Source organism: Lynx canadensis, chromosome D2 (assembly GCF_007474595.2).
Source record: "Lynx canadensis isolate LIC74 chromosome D2, mLynCan4.pri.v2, whole genome shotgun sequence".
NCBI classification, from domain to species: domain Eukaryota; kingdom Metazoa; phylum Chordata; class Mammalia; order Carnivora; family Felidae; genus Lynx; species Lynx canadensis.
In genome coordinates this window covers 76,415,531-76,434,572 of record NC_044313.2, presented here as the reverse complement: position 1 = coordinate 76,434,572, position 19,042 = coordinate 76,415,531, and positions in this window count along the sequence as shown.

Here is a 19,042-nt window from a genome sequence, read left to right as displayed (position 1 = left end):
GGAAGAAGTGAAGAAAAAAAATCCTATTATATTGTCAGAAAGTGGGCAGCTTAAAGTGACATAAAGAGAAAGTGATAGATTATAGTTAAAAGGGAAACTTGAAACAGACAAGGAAGTTTTTGTGCATATGTATGGGGAGGGGGGAGAAAAAGGAAGAGAACACTTGAGTGATATGGTAAAAAGCCAGTAGCAAGGCCAAGTTTAAGGTGTAAGAGAAAAGGAAAAGGGAGAATGTTTCATGGATTTAGGTCTAGAGTTGTGAAGAGAGTAGGCAGGTGACAGCTTTAGAAAGGAAAATGTCTTTTTTTTTTCTTTTGTAACTAGGAAGGTAGAGTAATTAGTAGTAATTACACTGGGGAATTTCGAGGTGGAAGGGCAAAACTTTAAAATTTTTTTTTTAATTTTTATTTATTTTTAAGAGAGAGAGACAGAGTATGAGTGGGGGAGGGGCAGAGAGAGAGGGAGACACAGAATTGGAAGCAGGCTCCAGGCTCTGAGCTGTCAGCACAGAGCCTGATGCAGGGCTTGAACCCACAAGCTGTGAGATCATGATCTGAAGTCAGACGCTTAACCAACTGAGCCACCCAAGCGCCCCCAAAAAACTTTTAAAAATTGAAATCAAATTCGTTCTTTCTCTTCTTCTGGGAGTAGGAAGAGAGGCCATCTTGGAAAATGAGATTGGACCTTTGAGGGAAGTGAAAAATCAATCAAGCAGCCATTACAGGGCATGACATAGACATGCTACAGAATGATTTATAAAATGACCATAAGAAGAGGTGTCTAATTGAGATCAGGTACTGACATGGTAGCTGATAGACTAAAGGAACAGGGAGAGATGGGGGGAGAGACAGGCATACAGAACAGAGAGAGTGGGAGAAAAAAGGAGAGAAAGGTAAGAGGAGGGAGGCTTTCATTGAGAAATCATGAAGGTGGCCAAGGTCCCTGGAGGTACCATGAGTGAGGGACACTAAGGGAATAAAGATTTAAGTTACTGAAATTGAAGAATTTGAAGAACGGTCATTTTCTGCAAATATTCTAACTGCAATGCATGGGCCAATCCAAATTCTTAGCTTAGCCCATCAATGCCTGTTCATCTAAACATCTAACTTCATCTACTTAATGCCTATTCATCCTTAAAATCTCAGCTCAAGTATTACCTGCTAAGGAAGTCTTTGCCAACTTCCCAGAGTCAAATGTCCTTTTTATAGGCTCTCATAACACCATGCACTACTTGAGAATTTGGCACAGTTAGTGTGTGTGTGTGTGTGTGTGTGTGTGTGTGTGTGTGTGTAAACATTTCACTTATTTCTGGTCTTCTAAATAGACTGCACATTTCATGAAGGCAGGGTCCCTTTCTGGCCTTACAATGTTATGCCCACAAACCTGTCCATGTCAAACAGAACATGTTACATGACGGACTGATGATTGAATGGATCAGGGTCTTGATTGTCTCATAGCCTCAGGGTAAAGGATGTTACCTACAACAGAGAAATGGCTAAGAATACGAAACATCCTTTAGGAATTTTTTTTTTGGGGGGGGGATAAGTATTTAATTGTACCATTTACTTTTTTCCTCAGGGGAAAATTGAATTTGTTTTGTCTAGTTTGGTTTGGAAGAACTGAAAGAAAGAAAAGAAACTTTCCCCAGTTTTACGTTTTTTCTCTCCCTGGACCTTCTATTGCTTTAAGGCACATTCTAGTATGTAATTTTTTGCTCTAGTTTTCTGGTTATTAAAATGACACCTCAGGTAGATCAAGTGGTAAGTTGTAATTACAGAAATTGTCCCCAAAGAAATAGCAGTTGAGGCTTTGAACTCTTTAGTGAAGATCTAAGTTATCTAGAACAGGCAGTAATGCACTCAAATGACTTTGAGGGTCAGCCTGGGAAGGCAAGTGAAGGAAGCGTGTGAGTACAAGACAACATGCAAGAGTGGGGGGCTGTGGAGTTCCAAAACACCAAAGGATTTTATTCTGTGTAAAATCACTCAGATTCCAAATTGTTTTTGACTCTGTAATGGCCAAAAGACCACATCCTGCTATTATCTAGTGTATCAGACATCTTCCTATGGTTTGACTTGATTTGTTTTAAATCCCTAGGCTAAGTAGTAACAGGCTATTTAGATGCAAGCTGTCAAGTCAAAATATGTAGATATGTATATCTATCTATCTACCTACGTACCTACCTACCTACCTACCTACCTATCACTTCCCTAACACTGTGCTTTAAATCAAATGTTGGAAAAATAAACCCTGAAGTGTAATTGTATACTTGTTAATAGGTTGATGAGATGTTCGATTTAATTGGCTTTCTTCATGCTGTGTTTCTGGTGTCAGGGAAAAAAAATAGTACTTACTGTCAATTGCTTCCTAATTTATCTTGTATACTATGCCCTCTGCCAATTTACCTATTTAATTACAGCAATATCCATTTCTTTTACTTACAGTTTAGCTCTGGAATGACCTGCATATTTGAAAGAGATGATTAAATGAGCATCAACTCTGTTACTTGTGGTAATGGAGGACTGGGATACTATGATAAATGAAATTCACTGGTAATCCAAAAAAAAAAAAAGGTCATTTTAGATAAACACATCAATATTCTACTAGAGTGACTGTTATTAGTCTTGGCAGCAAGAATCAAATAGTTACTGCATTTCCTTCCTCAATATGTCACTTATTAGAAGTGCAAAAGGGCAAGATATTGACCAATAGGGAAATAGAGGAAATAAGTAAAAGGTCCAGGGGGATATGCACATACCAAAGTCAGCTTAGAGAGAAATAAATGAGCCATTTATTTGTTTTACTTTATTTGATTTGTTTAAATGAAAGCAAATAAATAGGACATTTACCCTGGAAGAAATATTGAAGGATTACTGTGAAAATATCTAATTTTCTTAGCTATTAAAAGATATAATTTTATTGTTAAGGTAAGCAGTAGATATCTAGTCACTCATTTTTATAAGTAAGGAAAATATGATTAATACCAGAGGCAAAAATGACAAAAACATAAGTTCTAAAATAAGCAAGAACAGAGGACAAACTTAAACACTGACTTCTACCAAACCACGTTTGTAGTCTTTTCCAAACCATAAGTAATTTGGTATCTCCATTTTTTTCCATCTGTAAAATAGAAACTAATATTAAAGTCTTTTCCTAAAATCACATAGTTTGGAGTCTATTAAATAAAAATAATAAATATGAGTGGTAAAAGCTAGTAATTTTGAAAACTGCTTTAGATATGTTGAAACTATATTTTGGACTAAAACAGAAGGTCATTTGTAATGGTCTTGTCTGACGCTGTTTTTTCCTGATGCTATGCCACTTCCTTATAAAATAACCAATAATTAACACTACTTTGAATCCCTAATTTATTTGAACTGTAAGTAAATTATACTGCATTCATCAATCACCTTAGTTTGATTACTCATATAAAACGTTTTTAGCAACATAACAAATAGTGAACCTACTGAATGAGAGAAGATATTTTTTCAAATGATGTATCTAGTAAGTTACAAATATATAAAGAACTTCTACAACTCAACACCAAAACAACAACAACAAATAATAATAATAATAATAATCTGCTTAAAATGGACCTTAATAGACATTTTTCCAAAGAAGACATACAGATGGCCAACAAACACATGAAAAGTTGCTCAACATCACTCACCATCAGAGAAATGCAAGTCAAAACCACAGTGACATATCACCTTACACCTGTCAGAATGGCTGAATCAAAAAGACAAGAAATAACAAGTGCTAGCAAAGATGCGGAGAAAAAGAAATCCTCGTGTACTGTTCTTGGGAATGGACATTGATGCAGCTAGTGTGGAAAACAGTATGGAGGTTCCTCAAAAAAGTTAAAAATAGAAATATCATATGATCTAATAATTCCACTATTGGGGATTTACCCAAAGAAAAGGAAAACAGTAACTGGAAAATATATATGTACCCCTATGTTTGTTGCAGCATTATTTACAATAGCCAAATACTAAAGCAACCCAACTGCCCATTGATAGAGGAATGGATAAAGATGTGGTATGTATATGCAATGGAATATTACTCAGCCATAAAAAAAATATGGAGATCTTGCCATTTGCATCAACACAGACTGACCTGGAGGGTATTACACTAAGTAAAATAAGTCAGAGAAAGACAAATATTATGTGGTTTCACTTATATGTGGAATCAAAAAAAAGAAAAAAAAGCAAATGAGTAAACAAACAAAAAGCAAGAGGTTAGAGTGGGAGAGAGCCGAAGCATAACAGACTCTTAAAAACTGAGAACAAACTGAGGGTTGATGGGGGGTGGGAGGGAGGGGAGGGTGGGTGATGGGTATTGAGGAGGGCATCTTTTGGGATGAGCACTGGGTGTTGTATGGAAACCAATTTGACAATAAATTTCATATATTGAAAAAAAAAACAAAAACAAAAACAAAAAGCAAAATCAGACCCACAAATACAGAGAACAAGCTGATGGTTGGCAGACTGGGGAGACTGGCAAAATGGGTGAAAGGGAGTGAGAGATGAAAGTCTCCCAATTATGGAATGAGTAAGTCATGGGTGTAAAAAAAACACAGCATAGGGAATATAGTGGATGGTACTGTAAAAGTGTTGTATGATGACAGAACATATAGAGATATCGAATCACTATGTTGCATACCTGAAACTAATGTTAATGTTCTGTGTCAACTACACTCAAATAAAAAAGTCAGCAAGGCTTGAAAACTGTATTAATTTCAGGCTATTATATGAATTTATTTGATGAACACATATTTAGTTTTCATAGATGTCTCTGTTGTATCTTTTCATTATTATTTATATATGCTTGAATGATTAATTTAGACATAATATTTTTAATTTTTTTTTCAATGTTTATTTATTTTTGGGACAGAGAGAGACAGAGCATGAACGGGGGAGGGGCAGAGAGAGAGGGAGACACAGAATCGGAAACAGGCTCCAGGCTCTGAGCCATCAGCCCAGAGCCCGACGCGGGGCTCGAACTCACGGACCGCGAGATCGTGACCTGGCTGAAGTCGGACGCTTAACCGACTGCGCCACCCAGGCGCCCCTAGACATAATATTTTTAAATTCTATTTCCATACAAATAAGATTTCATCCTATTCCTCTCTATGCTGCACTAAAAACAAAACAAAACAAACAAACAAAAAAACCATCTACTCACTTGAAATCTTTCACAAACCCACTGTGTTTGATGGCAATGGGATAAGAGAAGAAGATATTTTTAAAAAATTTTTTTTTCAACGTTTTTTATTTATTTTTGGGACAGAGAGAGACAGAGCATGAACGGGGGAGGGGCAGAGAGAGGGAGACACAGAATCGGAAACAGGCTCCAGGCTCTGAGCCATCAGCCCAGAGCCTGACGCGGGGCTCGAACTCACGGACCGCGAGATCGTGACCTGGCTGAAGTCGGACGCTTAACCGACTGCGCCACCCAGGCGCCCCGAGAAGAAGATATTTTTAAAGAGAGAAATGTGGTAAATTGGAGGGGTAAGTGTAGGAGAAATCTTGAGAGAAGTGTTATTCTCTCCACAAACGTTCTATTTCTGGTCCATTCTGGGGCACCACTACATGTACATTGGATGGAAGGTTTAATAATTTACACAAAATCAACAACATATGAGTGCATCCTGATGTCTCCTAGTTTAAAGAAATGGGAAGAACCTTTTTCTGCCCTCTAATCCCACCCCCAGTAAATGCCCAAGAAAAGTAAATATAATTTTCAGGAAAGAAAAAATAAGGTTGTGGGACATGCCTATAGAGAATGCAAGACTTATCCCAAAACTACAAGTAATTTTGCTGCAGGTTTAGAAAAACACATTACTGGAACAGCATAGACCCCAGATACATGCTGATATGGAAATGAAATATACAGTAGTGATAGAATTGCAGATGTATGGGGAAAGAAAGGTCAGTGAAGTAGATGGTGGTTGGGTAACTACTTATCCACAGGAAAATCTGAGCCCTACTACACTCTAAACAACAAAATCAGTTGCAAGTAAATTGTGGATCTAATCACTTTTATTTAAGGGTGCATAAACATAAACGAAACAATTAAGCCACAAACAAAAAACCTCATTTCACTTTATATGCTTAGGAAAAACTGTAAGTGGATATTTGTATGACTCTAAAGTAGGAAAGAATTTATTCGGCAGAGCATCAGAAGTACAAACAGGGGCGCCTGGGTGGTGCAGTCGGTTAAGTGTCCGACTTCAGCCAGGACGATCTTGCGGTCCGTGGGTTCGCGCCCCGCGTCGGGCTCTAGGCTGATGGCTCGGAGCCCGGAGCCTGTTTCCGATTCTGTGTCTCCCTCTCTCTCTGCCCCTCCCCCATTCATGCTCTGTCTCTCTCTGTCCCAAAAATAAATAAACGTTGAAAAAAAAAAAAAGTACAAACAATAACACCATGATAATGATAATAATGGTATAGTGATAAATGACTATTTTTAAATGGTATAAAAAAAGGCACAGTAAATAAAGTGAATAAGCAACTTCAGAGGAGAATATATTTGCCGTCCATGTAAATGACAGAGGTTCCATACTCTACACCTAAAAATAACTCCTATAAATTAATAAAGACAAAAATAGAGAAATCACAAAGGATATGAATAAGCAATTTAACATACGCCTAATACTCAAATGAAAAGGTATTCAATTTCACTAAAAATCAGAGAAGAACAAATTAAAATAATTGATGCATTTCATTCACTGGAACAGAAAAAAATACTGATGTCTGATAATACCAGGTGTAGATAAAGATTGGAAACATCTCTTCTCACACTGCTGATAGGATTGTGAACCTGTGCATCAGGTTTAGCAGTAAATCCTCCAAATCTTGTCAACTTGCACTGCATTGAATAAGTGATTACATTTCTAATTTCATACTCTAGACTAGAGGCATTGACTGATACGTTCAATATATATGTATATACATTCAAGGAGATATTGGAAAGACTATTCACTGCAACATTGTAAACGACCAGATTGCTCACCAAAACCAGAGCAGATAAATGCATCACAATACTATATTATTCAATTACCTCAAAAACGTAATTTTGAACTCGAAAAGTAATTTGAAAAAGGATGCATAGTATTTGATACACTTCACATTAATTGTGAAATATGATAGACAATATTCTACAAGGAAATAATGACATTGATTTCAGAAGATTAGTCTTCTCTGAACCTGAGAGTGAAATGAAATGGCAACAGGGAAGGGCATGCCAGAGGCTCATTTGAGTCTGTTATTTTCTTTGAGACTCTTTGAGTCTGTTACAAGCAAAGATAAAGGGCACCTGGGAGGCTCAGTCGGTTGAGTGTCTGACACTTGATTTAGGCTCTGGTCATGATCTCATGGTCCGGAGATCAAGCCCCACTTCGGGCTCCACACCGAGCTTGGAGCCTGCTTGGAATTCTCTCTCTCCCTCTCTCTCTCTCTCTCTGCCCCTCCCCCCACTCTCTCTCTAAATAAATAAACAAGCAAACAAACATGGCCTGATAGCAAGGGTAGGTATGTAGGTTTACAATGTTTCACAGTACAGTAAATGAATTTAAATAAAAATAAACAATAGCAAACAGTGTGCTATTTCTTACTGGATATTGTTGAGAAAACAACAAACAACAACAACAGAACTACACAGAACTCAAGGGACTAGAAAACCCAGTCCGTCTGTCTACCAAATATCAATGATGAAAGCACTAGTTTTCTATACTAATTTTTACTGACCACACAAAGGGCACTTTCTTCATCCCTTTCTGTGTACTAACTTGTTCAATGCCCACAACAATCCCAAGAGGTAGAAAGAGGCACAACTTATACCAGGTCACTCCCCTCCCAGATGCCAAGATTACCAGATTACTACTACCACCACCACCGGATTACTTCCTGATATGGCGGCAGAGTTCGCAGCTGAGAGGCCTTATCAGCTCTCCATGAACACTGGCATCATAGGCTGGGGTCAGATTGCTACACTTCCAGAATCTTTCTTCGTACACCATAGCTTCTCCATTTTAAAGTAGTTTGGTTATAGTGCTCGCTTCGGCAGCACATATACTAAAGTAGTTTGGTTATAATAAACATGGAGGGTGCGTTGTGGTGAGCCATCCGAATCCCCTTTTCAGGACTGAGGCAACCTTCCCCAGCTGCCCGAGTGCAGGCTGTGACAGACAGCTCATGGCTAAGGCCCTGTCTCAGAACTGTGCTCAAAGGGAGCTGCCTTTCATACAATGACTGGTCGATGTGGGACTCCAAGGCCTCTGGTGCCTCCATTTACAACTCTGAGTGACCATCCCAGCTCCATGGGATCCCCTGAGGCCTCACTTAAGAGCTGAATCGCACACAGTTCTCTTGCTCCCCTGCCTCGCCTCCTTGTAGGCTGCGTTCCTGAGAGTGCTCCCCACTGAGCCTCCAGCGTGCAAAACTCCCTTTGGGATCTGTCTCCTAGAGAAGCCAGCCTGACAGAGTCAGGGCAGGAGTGATCCCAGGAGTCCAATTCCAAGGCAGGCTGACTGAGCACCCCCTGCCTGCCTGCTGGCCCCGAGGACTGCAAGCTGGAGATGAGCAGAGGCCCGGGAGCTCTGTGCAAGGTGTAATTGTACTGAGTTGTCATCCCCATGGTGACAACTGAGGTGGGAGACCAGTGGAGGGAACACCACCAGCCGATGCATTTGCAGCAGTCATTGCGAGGACAGAAGAACCAGGTGAGTGGTACGGAAGGTCATCAAGCCACTGGGGAAAGACCAGGAAAGCCTGAGGGTGACTGATCAGCAGTGCAAGGTGAAGTGTGAAAGCCTGCGAGGCTTCTCGAAGGCATAAGCAGACATTCTCATCTCATCTCATTATGACAGCATAAGAGAGCAGAAAGCACTGATCAAGCCCTGGACACAGAGATCAAAGTGACAAGCTACTGCATGGCCAGAGGAGCCCTACCCATTACTGTAATCCACTACATTTAAATGAATCAAAATAAATCAAAATTTCAGTTCCTTGGGTACATCAGCCAGGTGTAGGTGCTCGATAGCATACGGACTATGTAGACTCAAAGGGGCGTGTCCATCATCACGAAGCTCCAGTGGTTCCTACAGAAGGAGTGATTTCACTGGGGGGGGGGGGGGGCACAGGAAGGCCCCATCAGTCTTTATGGTGTGGTTGCTCTCTGGTCAACTTCAGGTTCCTCAGGCAACGAAGCGTGGAACCCAACCGGCTAAGCATTGACACAGATTATCGGAAGGAGGTAGGGCTGCTGTGGGCACAGGAAGGAGTTGGCTTGGCATCTCAGGGATGCCCTGGAGGGTCTCTCAGGAGTCCCTGGGCCAGTGTTGTTACACAAGGGCTGGAGAATCTGGAGTGGGTGGTGAGAGACAAAGAGCAACTGTGTTCTCAAGAGCAGCTGTCGCAGTGAGGGCTGCAGCCTATCCTTTGGGTTTCCCTTTGGTCAGTTCCCCAAGAAACCAGCCAGCATTCCGTAAGGCCTATCAACTTATGATACAGAGCAAATACATTCCAGTGGCAACACCGAGGAGCTCTGTGCGTCCCACCCTCCCAGCTGTTGGGGGTCCTGCTCGCTGGCTACTCACAATCTCTCTACCGCTTGCCCTCAGCTACGGAAAGGTGCCGACTCAACGTTTTACCGCTTTCCACTGACAAACTGCATCCACTGGTCGACGTAGGGATACAAGAGCCACATCCTGTTGCCTCAATTGAAAGAAGTCTGAATGACCCTCTGTATTAGTTTGCTAAGGCTGCCCTAACAAAGTACCTCGAAGTGGGTGACATAAAAACAGACAAGCATTGTCTCGAGCCTGAGATCAATGTGTTGGATGTTGCTCTGTGAATCTTCTAGGGAAGAATCTGATCTCTGCTTCTTTGGTTGGCTTTGACCATATTTGGTGTTCCTTGGTTTCTGCTGCATCATCTGACCTCTGCCTTCATCTGCACACAGCTTTCTCATGATGTGATGTCTGTCTAAATTTCCCTTTTTAAAGACACCAGTCATATTCAATCAGGGACCTACCCTATCTATTTGACCTCATCTTAACTAACTATATCTGTGATGACCCTATTTCCTAATAAAGTCACATTCTGAGGGACTATGAATTTGAGGGTAGGGCAAAACTCAACCCACAATACCTTCCTAATATTAATCACTGATGCCAACTACTTCCTAAAATAGCCAATCTGCATCCCAGTGTTTCCCAAAAATCCAACAAAGACAAAGCATCCATAAGGTAATGACTTCTTGGAAGATACAATGTTAATCCTGTATTAACCATAGTTTCATTTCAGTGTTTTGGAAAAAAAATTATGGCATACCTGCAATATTCCAGGAATTGTCCTAAGCTTTGGAGAAATCAATAGGTAACAAAGTAGACAAGATCTTTACTAACAGACAGTTTTTAGGGGGTGGAGATACACAAAAAGCAAGTAAGCTAATTAATTGTGATAAGGGTTTGCACCAAATTAAAATAAGACGATATGTTAGTGAATGATCGGATGGTTGCATTACACTAAAAATGTAGTAATTAGTCATTGCTAAGTAGTATCATTAGTAGCACTATTAGAAATTAATTAACATTGGTAATTAATATTAGTCGGTAATTAGTAATTCCTGAATTACTCTCTGCCTCGCTGTCATTTAACCTGGAGTCTAAATAACAAGAAGGAACCAGCCAGGCAAAAGAATAAAGCTTCAGCATCAGGAGTAGCGGCAGCCTGCGGATGGAATGAGGTCATTTATAAGGAATAAAATAAAGCGAGTGTTTCTGGAGTGTGGTGGATGAGAGATGAAGGAGGTAGAGCTGAAACTCAAGAGACAAAGAGGCTGCATCACGGGTGGGCATCTCCCCACAGATTAAGGAGATCAGGTACCATTCTACATATAATAGGAGTAATTTGGGGAGTAATATGGCACGACTGACATTTATACACAACTGGTTAATGACCAGTGCTGCAAAAGTGGAAGGAGAAAGACCAGTGAGGGCAATTCGGCAATAATCTAGCTTATTAACCACCCTGCCATTCCCTGGATGATATTCGTGGATATGGAGAGAAGCAGTGGGTTTAGAGTATGTTTTTTGACCTGCATGTAATAGGACTTAGCATGACTGGCTGATACACTGAACGTAGGAGTGAGGAAATTAGATGACTCAGGGTGAATTCATCTTGATTGGCCATTTTAGCGGGCAGTGGTACCAATTATTGGCATGAAGACCCCAGGAGGAGGTGGATCTCTGGGGATACATCAAGAATTCTTCTTTGGCCATGGTAAGGTAGACACGCATGTTGGATAGCAAATAAATACATCAAGCGTAAGCAGTTGATATATGATTTTAGAGTTCTAGGATTGGTCTTGGCTGGAGCTACAGGTTGAGAAGATATCTGTATATAAAAAAGCACTTAAAGCTTTGTTTGGATAAAGAAGAGAATGTGGTTAGAGTAGAGAAGCCCCAGTCATGACAAAGCTCTCAGGGACTCCAGGATTTAGAGAATAATTGCTTATAAAATAAAACAGAAGTCACCCGTGAATTTGTTAACATTTAAGATCTTTGGCAATGTCTATGGAGAAGTAGAGATAGAAGTTCTATGAAATGGGGACAGAACAGAGAAAATAATAATGAGGAAGCAAAGGGAGAGTATAAACTCCTTCAGCAAGTTTTAAATGGCACTGGATAACAGAATGATGGTTAAATAGAGATGCATGGTCGAGGAAAAGTTCTATGTTATTGCTTTTGTTTGTTGTTTGTTTTTAGGAAGCATTGGTGACAGGGGCACCTGGGTGGCTCAGTCAGTTAAGCGTCGGACTTCGGCTCAGGTCATGATTTCACAGTCTGTGAGTTCGAGCCCCAGGTCAGGCTCTGTGCTGACAGCTCAGAGCCTGGAGCCTGCTTCGGATTCTGTTTCTCCCTCTCTCTCTGTCCCTCCCCAGCTTGTGCTCTATCTCTCTCTGTTTCTCAAAAATAAACAAATGTCAATTAAAAAAAAAAAAGCAGCATTGATGGCAATGATTTTGTAGAGCAGGTAAAATTTGCTGATGTAAGAGAAGAGGTAATGAGCATAGGATTGCCTTTGCACAGCATGAAGTAGTTATTCTTTGTCACAAGCTAGCACAACCATATTGAATTTCAGATTTCACAACTTTTTATTTCTGAAATGTATCCAACTGTTTCTATTCTCTGCCACCATTGTGACAAATGTAAATAGAAGACCTTAGTTTCTAAGGTGAGTTTCCACACCCAAGATCTCCCTTCTGTAGAAGGCCTATCAGGGACTGAATCACATAGCATCCTGTCAGGAAACAGAAGGCACACTCAAATGGGATTCTTGATGGAGAAATGTGAATGCAATCAGAAACCTGGTAGTTGAAGAGGAAGAGAGAACCAAAGAATTGTACTTTGTTAATGTTTTTGGTTTTTATGATAGGAGATTACTAGAGCATATTTATATACTAATGGTATTGAATTAATGGAAGAAGAAAAATTGCTCAGGAGGGAGAAGTAATAATATTAAAAGTTAAGTTGCTAATAAGTTGACCAAGAATATGACACAGAGGACAAGTGAAGGAGTTTGCATTTTATACGAGCAAGAATACATCACCTGCAATGTAGCCAACCATGCACTAAGCTAATTCCTCTCTCTGATCATACAACTATATTTCCATGTATCTTGCATCTAAAGAGGGCCGCGTGATTGGCTGCAACAAAAGGAACACAGAAATAAATGAAGTGTCACTTCATAGCTAGAGCTGTTAGGCCTTCTCTGCCATCAATCTTTGCCTTTATGGTGACCACAGAAGCCATGTATTGAAGATGGCCTCACAACAGGAAAATGATGTGAATCTCTAAAGCATTGGTTGAAGGAGAGCTGCACAGAAAGTCGCACAAAAGCTCCACTGGACTGGACTCCTTGTGAGATAAATAGCACGTCACATGGGAAGCCACTGACATGCTCGAGCTCTTTCACTTATATCTCAACCTACCTTAGTAAATATTCAAAGTATGAAAGAGAGCACATCTCTGGACACATATGGATTGACAAACTTCATAATGGGCAGGTGGGGTTAACATCTAATTTTGCGTTATTTAAAAATGAAGCGAGTCCATCAAAGAAGGAGGGAAAGGAGACTGGGTATTGGATGTCTGAGGAGGAAATTAATAATAAATCTGTCATTCTGGTGAATGAGAAGGTGAATATGCTGGAGGAGTTCAGTGGACCTGCTGGGTAATGGCAAAATCCTATTTGAGACTTGAGTTCACAAATTTAAAGTGTTGCTTGTAAGACATCCCAATTCGCGAAACATTAAAATGAACACATAAACTCAAGTTTATCTTAAAATTAAGGTAAAGAATTCAGACTTCAACTACTAATTACACTGATGAAAAAAGGATATTATAAAATATTTAAGACTAAAGACAATAATTTCAGGTGGACCTAACAATAGGACAAGAAAAGGCAGAGCATGGGACAATGGCTTTTGTTGCTGTAAATAACACTTTGGGGCTATAAAGGAATCTAAGGGAGAGAAAGTTGTGCAGGAAGTTTGAAATAACTACTGAAGACTTTTTCTCTTGAAACTACGCATCCTGTATGTTCCATTGGTTCCCCATTTTTGGCATCCCTATACCACTCTGCTCCCTATTACTATTTAACTTGCCCTGAGCGTAGCATCCCAAGCTCACCCAATAGCTTGTTGGTTGACAGGGACAATGTAGGAACTTTCTTTGAGTTCTACAGAACCTACAATTCTATTGTGAAGAAGTGTTCAAAAGCACTTTCCTGATGGACTCTTTCCTGGGGAATAATAACACCAGTTTATAGAATGCTGACCATGTGCCTAATGGTGCCCTAAGTAGGTTACATATATGTAATCCTCACTATAAACCTGTAAAGCAGGAATTAATTTAAAATTTTTTTAATGTTTATTATTCATTTTTGAGAGATAGAGTGTGAGGGGGACACAGAATCAGAAACAGCCTCCACGCTGTCAGCACAGAGCCCGATGCAGGGCCCAAACCCATAAACCATGAGATCATGACCTGAGCCAAAGTCGGACACCCAACTTACTGAGCCACCCAGGCACCCCAATAGGCATTGATTTTAATGTCCTCCTCTTAAATAGAGGAAAGGAAGGCTTCATGAGTTTAAGAGACTTGCCTAATGATGAGACAGTAGAAAGTTGTGTGGGGCATGAGATTCAACCCTCTACACCTGACTCAAGAACCACTGGTTTCTGAAAGCCCTACTACCCACTCCCTCTCTGCTGAGGGCCTCTGGGTAAAATACTCAGCCCTGATTCCTTCATCACCTCACTCCTCTGGGGCTGGAAAAGGAGCTGAGGGAAGCATGAGTGTGCAAGAGACAGTGTGCTTCCACTGGTGTTTCCACAAAATAAATGAACCTTTAACCTTGAAAAAAAATCATTAAAAAGCACAAAAGATGCTGATACCATTCTTATTTTCCTCATTCTCCTAGCAAGTTCCTCTAAAATTTCAAGGAGAGAAACTGCTTATGAAGTTCTCTTTTTAAATGAAGAAGCTATATTTAATCTATATGGGCTTACTCTTCAGTCAAAATACACTTCGGTCTCTTACTCTGCCACACTATCACTGCTTTGAGGCAATTAACTCTGTTATGTCAATTTTAATGTAAAATTATTTGCTCTAAAATGATTTTGTTTCTTTGGAATTAACTATAAAATAAAGGTGCCATGAGATCACCTACATGTCTTCTGTCAAGCATATTTCAGTAATGTGACAATTTCAGTGATTTGGGGTGACCAAAGTTCACCCAAGTGAAACTTGGCATTATGACCTGGATCACTATCTGTGTAAACAAGTCACAAAAACAAATAATCACAGGGTCACATTAGTTTCCTCTAGTTCTGATGTTATCTCCTAGCCGATGTGCTGCCCTTGAAAGAGCTAAGATTTCAATATGGCTTTTTCTGTTCTGTCTTCCACATCTGTGAGTATCTTCATCCATCTATATCCTCTGTGTTTTATGAATTGAATGAATCAAGTAAAACTCATTAACTGAGACCACTAGGGAGGGTCCTTCTTAGCCTCCTCATGTAATTGCTGAAGGGAAAGTAGAAAATGAATACATGAAGCCACTTAAAGATGTTAATTCTTGTAGCAGCTAATATAGAGAATATATATAGATACAGATACATAAAATTATGAAGGAACATCAGTAATAGCACTATCCTGAAACATCTGGGTTGCTTTGAAGGCTGGGATAGTGTATCAGTTTCCTACTGCTTCTATAACAAATTACAACAGACTTTGTGCCTTAAAACAATATGGATCAACATAAATTACATTTATGAAAGTCAGAAATCCAAAATCAATTTCACGTGGCTAAGATCAAGGTTTGGCCAGGCTGCATTCCTGCAGGAGGCTGCAGGGGAGAATCTGTCTCCTTGCCTTTTCTAGCTTCTAGAGGACACCTGCATTCCTAGCCTTCTGGTCTTTCCCTCCACTTTTTTTTTTAATGTTTATTTATTTACTTATTTTGATGAGAGAGAGAATGCAAGCCCACATGAGCAGGGGCAGGGACAGAGAGAGAGGACAGAGAGAACCCCAAGCAGGCCCGACGCTGTCAGCATAGAGCCCAAGGTGGGGCTGGATCTCACAAACTGTAAGATCATGACCTGAGCAGAAATCAAAAGTCAGATGCCCAACCAACTGAGCCACCCAGCTGCCCCCACCCCCACCTTTAAAACCAACATCTTCTCTCCTTTCTGATCCCTGCTTTCATATGTATATCTTCTCTCTCTGACTCTGACCCTCCTGCCTCTCTCTTATAAGGACCCTGGTGATTATATCGATGTCCCTGGTCACCCAGGGTAACCTCTCCCATCTCAAGATCCATCACTTAACCACATCTGCAAAACTCTTTTGCAGGCACATGTTACTTTGTGGGTAACACATCCACAGGTTCTGGGGAATCACGGTGTGGATATCTCTGAGAGACCATTATTCTGCCTACCACAGGTAGTGGAATCAGCAGAGCTGGATTCCAGTCTCCCTTCAGCCATAATTGGACATGACAGCCGGGGTGGGACTCAGATGATCTGGTGCACCACCACACCCACCCTACTGCCAGACATCCCAGGTCACACCTGAGAATCAGAGCCCAGAGAGGACCCCCAGATTACCCAAAGCCAAAAGCCAAGAAGTATCAGAAGAGGAAGAAAATCACCCAATCTCAGAGGCTGGGAGACCCCTGAGTGTGGCCTCTGCTGTTTCACAAGAACATGTGACCTGGCACACCCAGTGTGTGCCCAGGGGATTGTTGAGAGAAACAAGTGAGACGGTACAAGTGAAAAGTCTTCTGCTTCTAGAAAATGCTATTCTGTAGAAGGCATTTATATTGCTTCCACAGGAATAATACAGTGCTGTCAAAAGGGTGTCAGATCTCTCCCCGATGGGCAAAGACCAAAGCTTTGAGAGGAGAGAACATAGCAAATGAAACTTCAGTGCTTAAAGTAAGGGGGGAAGGGTAATTAAATATCATTTTCTGCCCAGTAGTTTTGCTGAAGGCCAATCCCAGACAGAAATATTAAACCCAGCATCAAACTGGTTATTTGCAAAATGCTTAGATATTTAGAGAGCAAAAGAATTTCAGGAAACATCAGCTTTCCACTCAGTGTCCACGGTGCTGACTCACAGGTCATCTACAGAGATAGAAATTCTAAATTAATCTTCAAATGCAGTTAGGGTCTTTCTCAAAATTAAACGGCCCCGACCATTCACAGAGTCCTATTTAATCTCTGGTTGTTTCAGGGCTAAATTTGACTCTTTGGCACATGGGAGCATAACGAATGAAATAAAATGATTAACATTTAAATTTCATGGATTAAATTCAGTAACGTGGCAATCATGAGAGAAGACCTAACTTTTGGCTCCTCTGTGGCTTGTGAGGACACCCTTCAAATCCCGGAATTACTTTTGAAGAGGAGGGCCTTCAGGAGAGAGTTAATATGTTGAATTTGGGAAAAGGCAAATGGGCTTCACTCAACAGTTTCATCCCCAAAAGGATTAAATTACTTAAGGGAAAATGGAAGTACAAAGTTCAGTGACTGAGTATGTGAGAGGCTGGCCAGTCTCATACAGTCTGAATTTGATTTAAAAAAAAAATCCTACAGGTTCTGTGAGCCACTTGTTTTGTTAGTTTATTTATTTTTTGAGAGAGAGAGAGAGAGAGACAGAGACAGAGACAGAGAGACAGAGAGAGAGAGTGCAGAGGAGGGGCAGGAAAGGAGAGAGAAAATCCTAAGCCGACTCCACACGGTCAGCACAGATCCCGATGTAGGACTTGAACTCATGAACCGTGATATCATGACCTGAGCCAAAATCAAGAGTCAGATACTTAACTGACTGAACCACCCAGGCACCCCTGTGAGTCTTATGTTAAGGAGAGGGAAAGCCCTTGCTATAGACCTTACTAGAAATCTTAAAGTAGAAACTCTTACTCATTTTGGCCATTTTTTGTAGCCTTGACATTCCTCTTGTAGCCTGAATCGTTCCATGCAGTGTTTCAAGACTGGAGCCCTGTGCCCAAGCTTATACAATGAGCAGGGCACTTAGCCTGGCAACATCCACCCCCCACACTTTCCCCACTTCACCATGGTTGACAATCTCTGAATTTAGCAGCTTTAACAAACTGCTTTAGACAATAAAAGCATTAAATAGTCACAAAGACCATTGTGGATTCTATTTCCCAAGTTCAGAGGTTTCTAGGTTACATCTTGGTGTTAGAAAGCAGGGCACCTCATGTATTGGAGTTCACTTTAGGGAACAAGACGCAGGAACCCCAAAAGGCAAAAGGGAACTGAATCAGGTGCATTTCCACAGACTTGTCACTTGCACATGACCGGGGTACAGGGAACACACGTGGAGGCAGATCACATACAGTAATAAGCCTGTCACCACTCTTTGCCCATCAGAATCTTGGTATCCAAACATCAAAATTATGTCATTCTGAGGCTGGGTCTGCTGGAGAGGAATTTCCTAGCACATATGGGTCCAACCATTCAGTTGATAAAAGATGTTGTATCCTCTCCTCACTGCATCTACAATACACACACACACACACACACACACACACACACACACACCTGAATCAGCCCTTAACCATGGGTTCTCTATTCTCTACACTTGTGGAAGGAACAACATAAACCATAGAAAAGCCTAAATACTTGTTGTTTTCTGACTTGTTTCACTTAGCATAATGCCCTAGTCTATCTGTGTTGTCATAAATGGCAGGATTTTCTTTTTGTAGGGCTAAACAACATTACATTGTGTGTGTATACATATACATACACGTATACGTACACGTATACATATACATATACATATACATATAATCCATTCATCGTTGACAGAAACTTGGGTCATTGCCATATCTTGGTTATTGTAAATAATGTGGTAACAAAAATGGGAGTGTGGATATCTCTTTAAGATAGTGATTTCAGTTCCTTCAAATATATACCCAGAAGTGGGATTGCTGGATTATATCATAGCTCTGCTTTAAAATTTTTGAGGAACCTCCACACTGTTTTCCGTAGTGGTTGTATCAACTCACATTCCCACCAATGATACATAAATGTTCCCTTTTCTCCACAACCTCACCATCATTTGTTATCTCTTGTCTTTTTGCTAATAGCCATCCTAAGAGGTGCGTGGTGGTATCTCATTATGGTTTTGATTTGCATTTCCCTGACGATTAGTGATGTATGTTTTTAGCTGTCAAGTTGTATGTGTTGTTTACATTTTGTGGGTTTTTTTTTAAGTTTTTAAATTTAAATTCTGGTTAGTTACCAGACAGTGTAATAATTAGTTTCAGGTATATAATTTATTGCACTTGATCTTAGCCAAAAGGCCGAGAAGCGATGGGTATATAATTTATTGATTCCACACTTGAATACAACACCCAGTGCTCATTACGACAAGTGCCCTCTTTAGTACCCATCCCGTACTTCACCCATCCCCCCCCCAGCCCACTCCCTTCTGGTGACCATCAGT